This window comes from Gorilla gorilla, chromosome 13, assembly GCF_029281585.2.
Source record: "Gorilla gorilla gorilla isolate KB3781 chromosome 13, NHGRI_mGorGor1-v2.1_pri, whole genome shotgun sequence".
Taxonomy (NCBI): Eukaryota; Metazoa; Chordata; class Mammalia; order Primates; family Hominidae; genus Gorilla; species Gorilla gorilla.
This window is the reverse complement of record NC_073237.2, coordinates 45,192,962-45,205,273: the sequence shown is the minus strand read 5'-3', so window position 1 is coordinate 45,205,273 and position 12,312 is coordinate 45,192,962. Positions and strand designations below refer to the sequence as shown.

General features: G+C 42.5%; 1 protein-coding gene across 5 annotated transcripts in view; it reads left to right on the top strand.

Annotated features, from left to right (window-relative positions):
- The window catches only part of DENND4C (DENN domain containing 4C), a 134,437-nt gene that overhangs the window by 8,584 nt on the left and 113,541 nt on the right, over nucleotides 1-12,312 (top strand). Inside the window, exon 1 of one of the 5 annotated variants that reach the window (XM_063696330.1) lies at nucleotides 1,076-1,153. The exons of the other annotated variants lie outside the window; for them this stretch is intronic. The gene's annotated coding sequence lies outside the window, so the exon portion shown is untranslated. Of the gene's footprint in view, nucleotides 1-1,075; nucleotides 1,154-12,312 lie in introns of those variants that run through there. 5 annotated transcript variants of the gene reach the window in all.

The window sequence follows — 12,312 nt, the reverse complement described above, 5'->3', positions numbered from 1 at the left end:
CTCGAACTCTTGACCTCAGGTGATCCACCCACCTTGGCCTCCCAAAGTGCTGGGATTGCAGGCAGGAGCCACCTTGCCTAGCCTATAATATTCCTTTGTTCTTTTTTTTAATGTCTAGAGGACCTGTAATGATATGCCTTCTATCATTGCTCATATTGGTAATTCCAGCCTCTTGCTTTTTTCTTAATCTACTTTTATTGATTTCTGCATTTTATGTTTTTTTCCTCTACTTCCCCTTGATTTAGTCTGCTTTTTTTTCCCGAGCATCTTGAGGTGGACATTTATGTCTTTAATTTTAGAACTTTCTTATTTTCTAATACAAGTGCTTAAAGCTATGAATTTCCTTCTAAATACTGTTTTAGCCACATCTCATAAATTGATTTCTTCTTTTCATTCAGTTCAAAATATTGTTTAATTTCTTTTGCAGTTTCTTTTTTGATCAGGGGTTATTTAGGAGACCATTATTTAATTTCTAAATACTGGAGAATTTTATATAGTATCTTTATGTTAATGATCTCAAGTTTAATTCCATTGTAGTCAGAGAACATGCTGCATAATTTATATTCTTTTTTTTTTTAAGATGGAGTCTCGCTGTGTCACCCAGGCTGGAGTGCAGTGGCACTCCCCATCTCTACTAAAAATACAAAAGTTACTCACTGCAACCTCCACCTCCCAGATTCAAGCAATTCTCCTGTCTCAGCCTCCCGAGTAGCTGGGATTACAAGCGCACACCACCATGCCCGGCTAATTTTTGTGTTTTTAGTAGAGATGGGGTTTCATCGTGTTGGCCAGGCTAGTCTTGAACTCTTGACCTGAGGTGTACACCTGCCTTGGCCTCCCAAAGTACTGTGATTACAGGCGTGAGCCACCGCACCCAGCCAATTTATATTCTTTAAAATATTTCCATGCTTGTTTTACGGTCCAGCATATGGTTTATCTTGGTGAATGTTCTATGTGTGCTTGAAAAGATGGTTTATCTTGCTGTTGTTGGGTGCAGTGTTCTATAAATAACAATTATGTCAAGTTGGTTGATAATGTTCTTCAGATCTTACATATTTTTAATAATTTTCTGTTTACTTGTTCTGTGAATTATTGCATCAGTGAGGATTGTTGAACTCCCTGTGATTGTGGAGCTGTTTATTTCTCCTTTCAGGTATGTCAGTTTTTGCTGCATGCACTTTGATACTCTCTTGTTAGATGTACACAGTCATAAGTAATTTAACTAGGGGGATACATTCTGAGGAATGCATCATTGGGCAATTTCTTTATTGTGCGAGCATCATATAGTGTACTTACATGATCCTAGATGGTGTAGCATGCTACACTTGTAGGCTATAGCCTATAGCCTATTGCTTCTAGGCTACAAACCTGTACAGCATATTACTGTACTGATGCTCTAGGCAGCTATAGCATAATGGTGAATATTTGTGTATCTAAACATAGAAAAGATACAATAAAAATACAGTATAAAAGGGCTGGGAACCAGGCACGGTGGCTCACACTTGTAATCCCAGCACTCTGGGAGGCTGAAGTGGGTAGATCACGAGGTCAGGAGTTCGAGACCAGCCTGGTCAACATAGTGAAACCCCATCTCTACTAAAAATACAAAAATTAGCCTGGCATAGTGGTGTGTGCCTGTAGTCCCAGCTACTTGCGAGGCTGAGGCAGGAGAATCACTTGAACCTGGGACACGGAGGTTGCAGTGAGCCGAGATCATGCCACTTCACTCCAGCTTGGGCAACAGAGTGAGATTTCATCTCAAAAAAAAAAAAAAGAAGGCCAGGCATGGTTGCTCACACCTGTAATCCCAGCACTTTGGGAGGCTGAGGCAGGAAGATCACTTGAGGTCAGGAATATGAGGCCTGCCTGGCCAAAATGGTGAAACTGTGTCTCTACTAAAAACTCAAAAATTAGCCTGGTATGGTGGTGGACGCCTGTAATCCTAGCTATTTGGGAGGCTGAAGTAGGAGAATTGAACCCAGGAGGCAGAGGTTGCAGTGAGCCGAGATCACGCCACTGCACTCCAGCCTAGGCGACAGTGACAGAACACAACAGAACACAGAACAGAATGGAACGCAGAACAGAACGCAATACAGAACAGGACAGATATGAAAGATAAACGTGGTACACCTATAATAGGGCACTTACCACGAGAGGACCTTGCAGGAGTGGAAGTTGCTCTGGGCGAGTCAGTGAATGAGGGGTGGTGAATGAATGTGAAGGCCTAGGATATTACTGTGCCCTACTGTACACTTTATGAACAATGTACAGTTAGGCTACACTAAATTCATCAAATTTTTTTCTTTGATCAATAGTAAATTAACTTTAGCTTATTGTAACCTTTTGACTTTAGAAGCTTTAAAATGTTTGTTGTTTTTTGACTCTCGTAACAACACTTAAATACAAACGCATTTTACAGGTGTACAAAAATATTATTCTTTAAATCCTTATTCTGTAAGCTTTTTTCTACTTAAAAAATGAATTTTTTTTTAGAGATAGAGTCTCGCTATGTTGCTTAGGCTGGCCTCCAACTCCTGGGCTCAAGTGATTCTCTGGCCTCAGCCTCCTGAGTTGCGTGCCACTGCATCTGGCCTTTTTTTTTGTTTTTCTTTTTTTTTATTTTTTAAACTTTTTTGTTGGAAATGAAAACATAAGCACACACATTAGTCTAGGGCCCACACAAGGTCAGGATTATCAATATCAGTGTCTTCTACCTTCACATCTTGTCCTACTGGAAGGTCTTCAGGGGCAATACTCACGTGGATCTGTCTGTACTACCTTCTGAAGGAAACTGCCTGAGGCTGTTTTTAGGTAGCTTTTAAAAAACATTAGTAGAACGGTGACTCTCGCCTGTAATCCAAGCACATTGGGAGGCTGAGGTGGGACGATCGCTTGAGCTCAGGAGATTGGGACCAGCCTGGGCAACACAGTAAGACCCCATCTTAAAAAAAAAAAAAAGTAAGTAGAAGGAGTACACTCAATGTTTAAAAGTATGACATAGGTTGGGTGTGGTGGCTCATGCTTGTAATCCCACTGCTTTGGGAATCTGAGATGGGCGGATTGCTTGAGCCCAGGAGTTTGAGACCAGCCTGGGCAACATGTATCCACTGTTAAATTATTGTACCAAATAGTTTCACCTCCATGAGATTATTCTATTTCAGCTCTTAAGCCCTCTCTGCCTTTCCCCAAGCCCTTGGCAACTACTCTTTTTTACTATTTCTATAGTTTTGCCTTTTCTGGGATGTCTTATAATTGAAATCATATAGTATGTAGCCTTTCTGGACTAGTTTCTTTCACTTAGCAATATACATTTAAGGGTCCTTTACATCATTTTGTGGTTTGCTAGCTCATTTATTTTTATTGCTAAATAATCCATTGTATGGATATATTCCAGTTTGTTTATCCATTCACCTGTCAAAGGACATCCTTGGTTCCAGGTTTTGGTGATTACGAATAAAGCTGCTTATAATCATTGTGTGCAGGTTTTGTGTGACTATAAGTTTTTAAATCAATTTGGATAATCAAATACCTCAGGAATGTGATTGCTGGATCATATGGTAGGCCTGTATTTAGCTTTGTAAGAAACTGCCAAACTGCCTTGCAAAAGGGCTGTTTTATTTTGTATTTCCATCAGCAGTGAATGTTAGAGTTCCTGTTTGCATTTTCATTCGTATTTGGTATTGTCAGTTTTTTTGATTGTAGCTATTCTAATAGGTGTGGATTGGTATCTCATTGCTATTTCTTTCTTTTTTTTTTTTGTTTTTGAGACGGAGTCTCCATTTGTCAACCAGGCTGGAGTGCAATGGCGAGATCTCGGCTCACTGCAGCCTCTGCCTCCTGGGTTGAAGTGATTGTCCTGCCTCAGCCTTCTGAGTAGCTGGGACTATAGGCGCATGCCACCATGCCCGGCTATTTTTTGTATTTTTAGTAGAGATGGGGTTTCACCATGTTGGCTAGGCTAGTCTCGATCTCCTGACCTCATGATCCACTTGCCTCAGCTTCCCAAAGTGCTGGGATTACAGGTGTGAGCCACCATGCCTGGCCTAAGTTTTTCCTTTTTAAAGTTAGCTTTATTGAGATATAATTTACACACCATAAAATTCAACTATTTAAAGGGGGGTATCTTGATGTTTTCCAGTAGATTTACAGTTTTGCAGTCATTAGCATAATCTAATTTTAAAGGATTTTAATCACCCCAGAAAGAACCATTGTATACATTAGCAGTCACTCTCCAATCCCTCTCTCCTGGACCCCTAGCCCTAGATAACCACTAATTTATTTTCTGACTTTATAGATTTACCTGTTTTGGACATTTCATAGAAATGAAGTCATACAATATGTGATCTTTTGTAACTGGCTTCTTTCATTTAGGATAGTGTTTTTCAGGTTCACCCATGTTGTAGTATGTATCACTCCTTCATTCCTTTTTTAAAAAATTCTGACAAAATTAACATAACATGAAATTTGCCATTTTAACCACTTAAAATATGTAATTCAGTGGTGTTCGGCACATTCACAATGTCATGCAAGTATTACCACAAACTAAATGTTCCCAAACGTTTTCATCATCCTAAAAGGAAACGCTGTACCTGTTAAGCAGTCTCTCCCCATTCCCAGTCTCCTAGTCCCTGCTGCCCAGTTATCTGTTTTCTCTCTGTGGATTTGCCTATTGTGGATATTCCTACAAGTGGACTTAGGCAATGTGTGACCTTTTGTGTCCAGCTTCTTCGACTTAGCATAATGCTTTCTAGGTTCAGTAGTACTTCATTCCTTTTTATGGCTGAATAATACTACGTTCTATAGAAACACCACATTTTGTTCATCATGACTTGATGGACATTTACATTGCTTCTACCTTTTGGCTATTCTGAGTAGTGCTGCTATGAACATTTACATACAGATTTTTTTGTTTATTTTTGAGACGAAGTCTAGCTCTGTCACCCAGACTGGAGTACAGTGGCACAGTCGTCGCTCACTGCAGCCTCGACTTTCCAGGCTCAATTATCTTCCTGCCTTAGCCTCCTGAGTAGCTGGGACTGTGGGTTTGCACCACCACATCTGGGTAATTTAAAAAATTTTTTTTGTATAGTCAGGGTCTTACTGTGTTGTCTGGGCTGGTATTTTTTTTTCTTTTTTTGAGATGGAGTCTTACTCTGCCACCCAGGCTGAAGTGCAGTGGCGCAATCTCGGCTCACTGCCGCCTCCGCCTCCCGGGTTTAAGCGATTCTCCTGCCTCAGCCTCCTGAGTAGCTGGGATTACAGGTGCACACCATCACACCTGGCTAAATTTTGTATTTTGAGTAGAGATGGGATTTCACCATGTTAGCCAGGCTGGTCTTGAACTCCTGACCACAGGTCATCCACCCACCTTGGCCTCCCAAAGTGCTGGGATTACAGGCGTGAGCCGTCTCGCCTGGCCTGCTTGTTTTTAATTTGTCCTATCTCTTGTTTGTTCCTTTTTGGATTACTTGAGTATATTTTAGTATTCCATTTATCTTCACATTGGCTGATTAGCTATATGTCTTGATTTTTAAAAGTAGTTGCCTTGGCCGGGCGTGGTGGCTCACACCTGTAATCTCAGCACTTTGGGAGGCTGAGGCGGGAGGATCATGAGGTCAAGAGATCGAGACCATCCTAGCTAACACAGTGAAACCCCATCTGTCCTAAAAATACAAAAAATTAGCCGGGCGTGGTTGCACGTGACTGTAGTCTCAGCTACTTGGGAGGCTGAGGCAGGAGAATCACTTGAACCCGGGAGGTGGAGGTTGCAGTGAGCGGAGATTGTGCCAGTGCACTCCAGCCTGGGTAACAGAGCGAGACTCCACCTCAAAAAAAAAAAAAAAAAAAAGTAGTTGCCTTAGGGTTTATAATATACACCTTTAACTTTATGTATAACCTGGGACTCTTAATTCAGTACAGTTTCGTTCTCCCCATCTGTGTCTAATTTTCCTCACAAAGGGATAATGCTAGACCTCCCTTATTGGGTTGTTATGAATATGAAATGAATTACTAGATGTGAAATACTTTGAGCATAGCTCATGTTTTTATTCATATCAAGAATAATAGAAAAAAACTTTATTAGAAGTTCTTCAGTTTGCAGATTGCAGGTTTCTTTTCTAACCTACCTTAGCTGTCTGCATGCATAATCACACCCTAGACTAGTAGTTCTCCATTCTGGCTGTATATTCTAAATGGGCAGCTTAAAAAATATTGATAGTAGTGGGCCACCTTCAGAAATTCATATTTTATTGGTCTGATTTTTTTTAAAAAGTGTTCCAGGGCCAGGCGCGGTGGCTCACGCCTGTAATCCCAGCACTTTGGGAGGCCGAGGCGGGCAGATCACGAGGTCAGGAGATCGAGACCATCCTGGCTAACTAGGTGAAACCCCGCCTCTACTAAAAACACAAAAATTAGCTGGGCATGGTGGGAGGCACCTGTAGTCCCAGCTACTCGGGAGGCTGAGGCAGGAGAATGGTGTGAACCCGGGAGGCGGAGCTTGCAGTGAGCCAAGATGGCGCTACTGCACTCCTGCCTGGGTGACAGAGTAAGACTCAGTCTCAAAAAAAAAAAAAAAAAGTGTTCCAGGTGGCTCCAATGTATAGTCAGGACGGAGAACCATTACCCTAGACTTTATCACCATGATCTGTAACTTAAAAAGTTGTAAGCATTGGGCCGGGCGCGGTGGCTCACTCCTGTAATCCCAGCACTTTGGAAGGCCGAGGCGGGTGGATCACGAAGTCAGGGGTTTGAGATTAGCCTAGCCAACACGGTGAAACCCCGTCTCTACTAAAAATACAAAAAACTAGCCAGGCGTGGTGGCATGTGCTTGTAATCCCAGCTACTCAGAAGGCTGAGGCGGGAGAATTGCTTGAACCCAGGAGGTGGAGGTTGCGGTGAGCAGAGATGATCATGCCATTGCACTCCAGCCTGGACGACAGAGCGAGACTCTGTCTCGAAAAAAAAAACAAAATTGTAAGCATCTAACTCTGATCTCCACTTCCTCTTTTACTAACTCACATACTTCAGTACCCTATTTTGATATTTCTTGGAATTCTATTTTTTTTTATTTTTTCATTTTTCTCACTGGACATTTCTTGGATTCCATCAAGACCTCCAGGCCAGTAGCTACACCATTTTTTCACTGTCCATCATTCTCCTCATATATTCTCTTCTTAACTTATCCAATTATATTGATTCATTTAATAAAAATTTTAGTATTAGTGTTCTATATGTACCATTCTGTGGAGTTAAGTGATAAAACTCTTGTTATTCTCTTCCTTCATTGTAATCAAGGAACTTCAACCCCGATTACACTCAGTTCTTTGTCAACTCTGTAATTCCTTGAACCTGAGCAGTGGAGTGTGGCTGGAGAAAACAAATACGCTAGCTCGTCTCACTTTAAATTTATGACCACACATATCTATTGTGCCTACACCATTGCTGTGTCTGCTTGTCCTTCTACTTTGTTTGCTAAGAAGACTATGTAATCTCTTTCCTTCTAGACTCTTAGCTGTTTTTTAGAAAATTATTATTATTTTTTATTATAGAGATGAGGTCTCGCTATGTCAAGCAATCCTCCCACCTTGGCTTCCCAAAGTGTTGGGATTGCAGGCGTGAGCCACTGCACTGGGCATGTTTGTTTGTTTATTTATTGTTTTAAGTATTGCACATAGTGTTTTATTCTCTGCAGCGAAAATGATTCCTACTTGCAGACCACTTTTTTTTTTTTTTTTAGGCCAACTCATCTATGTTCATCTATGTTGTGACTTCTTGTGTATTTAAGGATTTTGCTTCTGGGTTATCTTCGATATTTTTGTTTTTGTTTGTTTGTTTTATTTTTATTTTATCTAGACCTGCACATCCCCTGTATTATTTTTCCTGGCGAATCATTTTTCTTAGCGTATGAACATGCTATAACTCTTAATTCTCTAACTTCAATAGGGATGGGAAAAGGAAAAAAACAAAAACAGCTCATTTCTCACACACACCTTTCCTTCTCATTTACAGCAAAATTTGTCAGAAAGAATTGCTCATTCTCAGTATCTCTACCCTCTAAGATTCCATTTTTTCCCCAACTCTTTCCAGGTTGGCTCTTTTGCACTCCCACCAACTGAAATCACTCTTGTCAGTGTTCTCAATCTTTAAATTACTCTGCCTGTCATCAGCATTTGACACAAGTGATTGATCAGTTCTTGTTTTATAAAAACTTTACTTGGTTTTCTGGATGCCATATTATCTTTATTCTTTCCTAATTTATGGCAGCTCCTTCTCGGTCTTATTTTCTAGCTTCTCTTTCCTCACCTGAAGGTTGTTGTATCACACCTAGACTTAGGCTTTGTAACTTTTCTTTATCAGTATTCGTCAGTTAGTATTTGACAATTCTTTGAGTATCTTATCTAATGCTATGGCTGTAAGCATTATTAATTTGCTCTTGACTCAGGCCTTTACATGCCTTGACATCTTCATTGAACTCCACACTATAATGGACTGCTTTTTCGTTTTTCAAGACAGGGTCTCATTCTGTCACCCAGGCCGAAATACAGTGATGCAATTATAGCTCATTGTAACCTTGAATTCCTGGTCTCAAGCGATCCTCCTGCCTCAGCCTTCTGAGTAGCTAGGACTTTAGGTGCATACTACCACACCTGGCTAATTTTATTGTAGTTATTGAGACTGGGTCTTGCTGTGTTGCCCAGGCTGGTCTCGAACACCTGGCCTCAGGCATCCTCCCACCTTGGCCTCCCAAAGGACTGGGTTTATAGGTGTGAGCCACTGTGCCCTGCCAGGACTGCCTTTTCTACATCTCTTGAATATTTTAGTAGGCATGTCAATTTTAACTTGTCCAAAAAAGAATTATTGGTTTATTTCCTCAAACCTACCCTTTTCTGAGACTTTACTCTCTCAGTAAATGGTACTATCGTTTATCCACTTAAGCCACAAACTGGAAATCATACTTGCTTTCTCTTTTTTCCCCTTTTACTTCCAATCCACCAGCAGCACCTTTACCTTCAAACTGTATCCCCAATATTATAATTTCTTGCTGCTCCCACTCCTTTGCCCTAATATAAGCCATGTTTATTATCTCTTTTCTGGGTTATTTTAATTGCCTTCTATCTGCTCTCCCTTGCTTCCATTCTTTTCTCCTTCTAGTTTGTTCTCACAACAGCTAAAATGAAAAACATAAATGGTAACATGTCACTCTCATTTGAAGGCCCCTCATAGTTTTTCATCATATTTAGAAAAAAAATCCAAAGACCTAGTCTTAGCCTAAAAGGCCTTACTTGTTTTCTCCTTCACTGACCTCATCTCCTACTACTCTAAGCTCCAGAGCCACTGGCCTTGGTGTTCCTCAAAGACCAAGTTACTTACTGCTTTAAGGCTTTTATTGATTGACTTTTTTCCTGCCTGGAATGTTCTTCCTTTATTGTCATATGATTTGCTTGCTCCTTCATGCCGCTTAGGCCCCTGCTTAGATCTTACTTCTTTTTTTTATTTTGAGATGGAGTCTTACTCTTGTTGCCCAGGCTGGAGTACAATGGCACGATCTTGGCTCACCGCAACCTCCGCCTCCCGGATTCAAGCGATTCTCCTGCCTCAGCCACCTGAGTAGCTGGGATTACAGGCATGCGCCGCCTCGCCTGGCTAATTGTTGTATTTTTAGTAAAGATGGGGTTTCTCCATGTTGGTCAGGCTGGTCTCGAACTCCCGACCTCAGGTGATCTGCCCGCCTCAGCTTCCCTAAATGCTGGGATTACAGGTGTGTGCCTCCGCGCCTGGCTAGATCTTACTTATTTACTTCTTCAGAGAGGTATTCCCTGGTGACACCATAAAAATAGGCCCCTCCCTTCCACTTTCTCTCTGTTTTGATTTACTTTTCTTCACAGCACCTATGGTTTTTTTTTTTGAGACCAAGTCTTGCTCAGTCACCTAGGCTGGAGTGTAGTGGCACGATCTCAGCTCACTGCAGCCTCCGCCTCCTGGTGATTCTCGTGCCTCAGACTCCAGAGTAGCTGGGATTACAGGCGTGAGCCACTACGGCCAGCTAATTTTTGTATTTTTAGTAGAGATGGGGTTTCACCATGTTGGTCAGGTTGGTCCAGAACACCTGACCTTGGTTGATCCACCCTTCTCGGTCTCCCAAAGTGCTGGGATTACGGGTGTGAGCCACCATGCCCGGCCACACAGCATCTATGTTTTTGAAAATATAAGTTTACTAATTATTTTCCAACTGTAATATAAGCTCCATAAAGACAAGTATTTGGTATTTTCATTGCTTTAATTCCCAGCATTTAAAACGATGTTTGAGACCCTGTCATAAGTTATTAATATACCAGTAGTAATTTTTTTTTTTTTTTTGAGATGAAGTCTCGCTCTTATCCCCCAGGCTGGAGTGCAATGGCACGATCTTGGCTCACTGCAACCTCCACCTCCTGGGTTCAAATGATTCTCCTGTCTCTGCCTCCCAAGTAGCTGGGATTACAGGTGCCTGCCACCACGCCCGGCTAATTTTTTTTGTATTTTTAGTAGAGACAGGGTTTCACCATGTTGGCCAGGCTGGTCTTGAGCTCCTGATCTCAAGTGATCCACCTGCCTCGGCCTCCCAAAGTGCTGGGATTATAGGCGTAAGCCACTGCGCCCGGCCACCAGTAGTAATTTTTTAACAAACACAAGAACTCCTTTCCCTTTAGCCACAAAACAGTAAAATAGTTATGAACAATCCAAGCAAAAAAATGTGCAAGACCTGAGTGAAGAAAATCAACAAATTCATTTTATGTGTGTGTGTTTGTTTTTGACATGGGGTCTTGCTGTTTCACAGGCTATAATGCAGTGGCACTTACGGCTCAAACAATCCTCTTGCCTCAGCCTCCTGTGTAGCTGGGATCACAGGCATGTGCCACAACACCCAGCTAATTTTAAATTTTTTTGTAGGGGCTAGGTCTCACTTTGTTGCCCAGGCTGGTCTCAAACTCCTGGGGTCAAATGATCCTCCCACTTCAGCCTCCCAAATTGCTGGGATTGCAGGCATGAGCCACTGTGCCTAGCCAGGTCAAGATTTTTTTCTCAGCTCTTTATGTCAAAATACTGTCTTCAAAAGTTATATGTGGCTGGGCGCTGTAGCTAATATCTGTAATCCAGTGCTTTAGGATGTCAAGGTGGGACGATTGCATGAGGCCAGGAGTTTGAGATCAGCCTGGGAAATGTAGCAGGACCTCCATCTCTACTGTACTAGTCTGTTCTCACATGGCTGACACACCCAAGTGACTCACGCCTGTAATCCCAGCACTTTGGGGGGCTGAGGCGGGTAGATCACCTGAGGTCAGGAGTTCAGGACCAGCCTGACCAATGTGATGAAACCCCCATCTCTACTAAAAATACAAAAATTAGCTGGGCATAGTGGCATGCACCTGTAATCCCAGCTACATGGGAGGCTGAGACAGGAGAATTGCTTGAACCCAGGAGGTGGACGTTGCAGTGAGTAATTTTTATAGTTTTTGTAGAAATGGGGTTTCGCCACGTTGACCAGGCTGGTCTTGAACTCCTAATCTCAAGTGATCTGCCCCCGCTCAGCCTCCCAAAGTGTTTAGATTACAAACGTGAGTCGCTGCACCCGACCCCAAAGTCTTAACTCATTTTGACATTAACTCAAAAGTCCACAGTCCAAAGTCTCATCTGAGACAAGGCAAGTTTCCTCCGCCTATTAGCTTGTAAAATCAAAAGCAAGTTAGTTACTTCCTGGATTCAATGGGGGCACAGGCATTGGGTAAATACAGCCATTTCAAATGGGAGAAATTGGCCAAAATGAAGGGGCTACAGGCCCCATGCAAGTGTGAAATCCAGCGGGGTAGTCAAGTCTTAAAGCTCCAAAATGATCTCCTTTGACTCCATGTCTCACGTCCAGGTCACACTGCTGCAAGAAGTGGGTTCCCATGGTCTTGGGCAACTCTACCCCTGTGGCTTTTCAGGGTACCTAGCCTCCCTCCCGTGTGCTTTCACGGGCTGGTGATGAGTGTCTGCAGCTTTTCCAGGAGAACGGTGCAAACTGTGGGAGGATCTACTATTCTGGGGTACGGAGGATGGTGACCACCTTCTCACAGCTCCACTAGGCAGCACCCCAGTGGGGACCCTTTGTGGGGGCTCCCACCCCACATTTCCCTTCCACACTGCCCTAGCAGAGGTTCTCCATGAGGGCCCCGCCCCTGCAGCAAATTTCTTCCTGCCCATCCAGGCATTTCCATACCTCCTCTGAAATCTAGGCGGTGGTTCGCAAACCCTAGTTCTTGACTTCTGTGCACTCACAGGCTCAACATCATG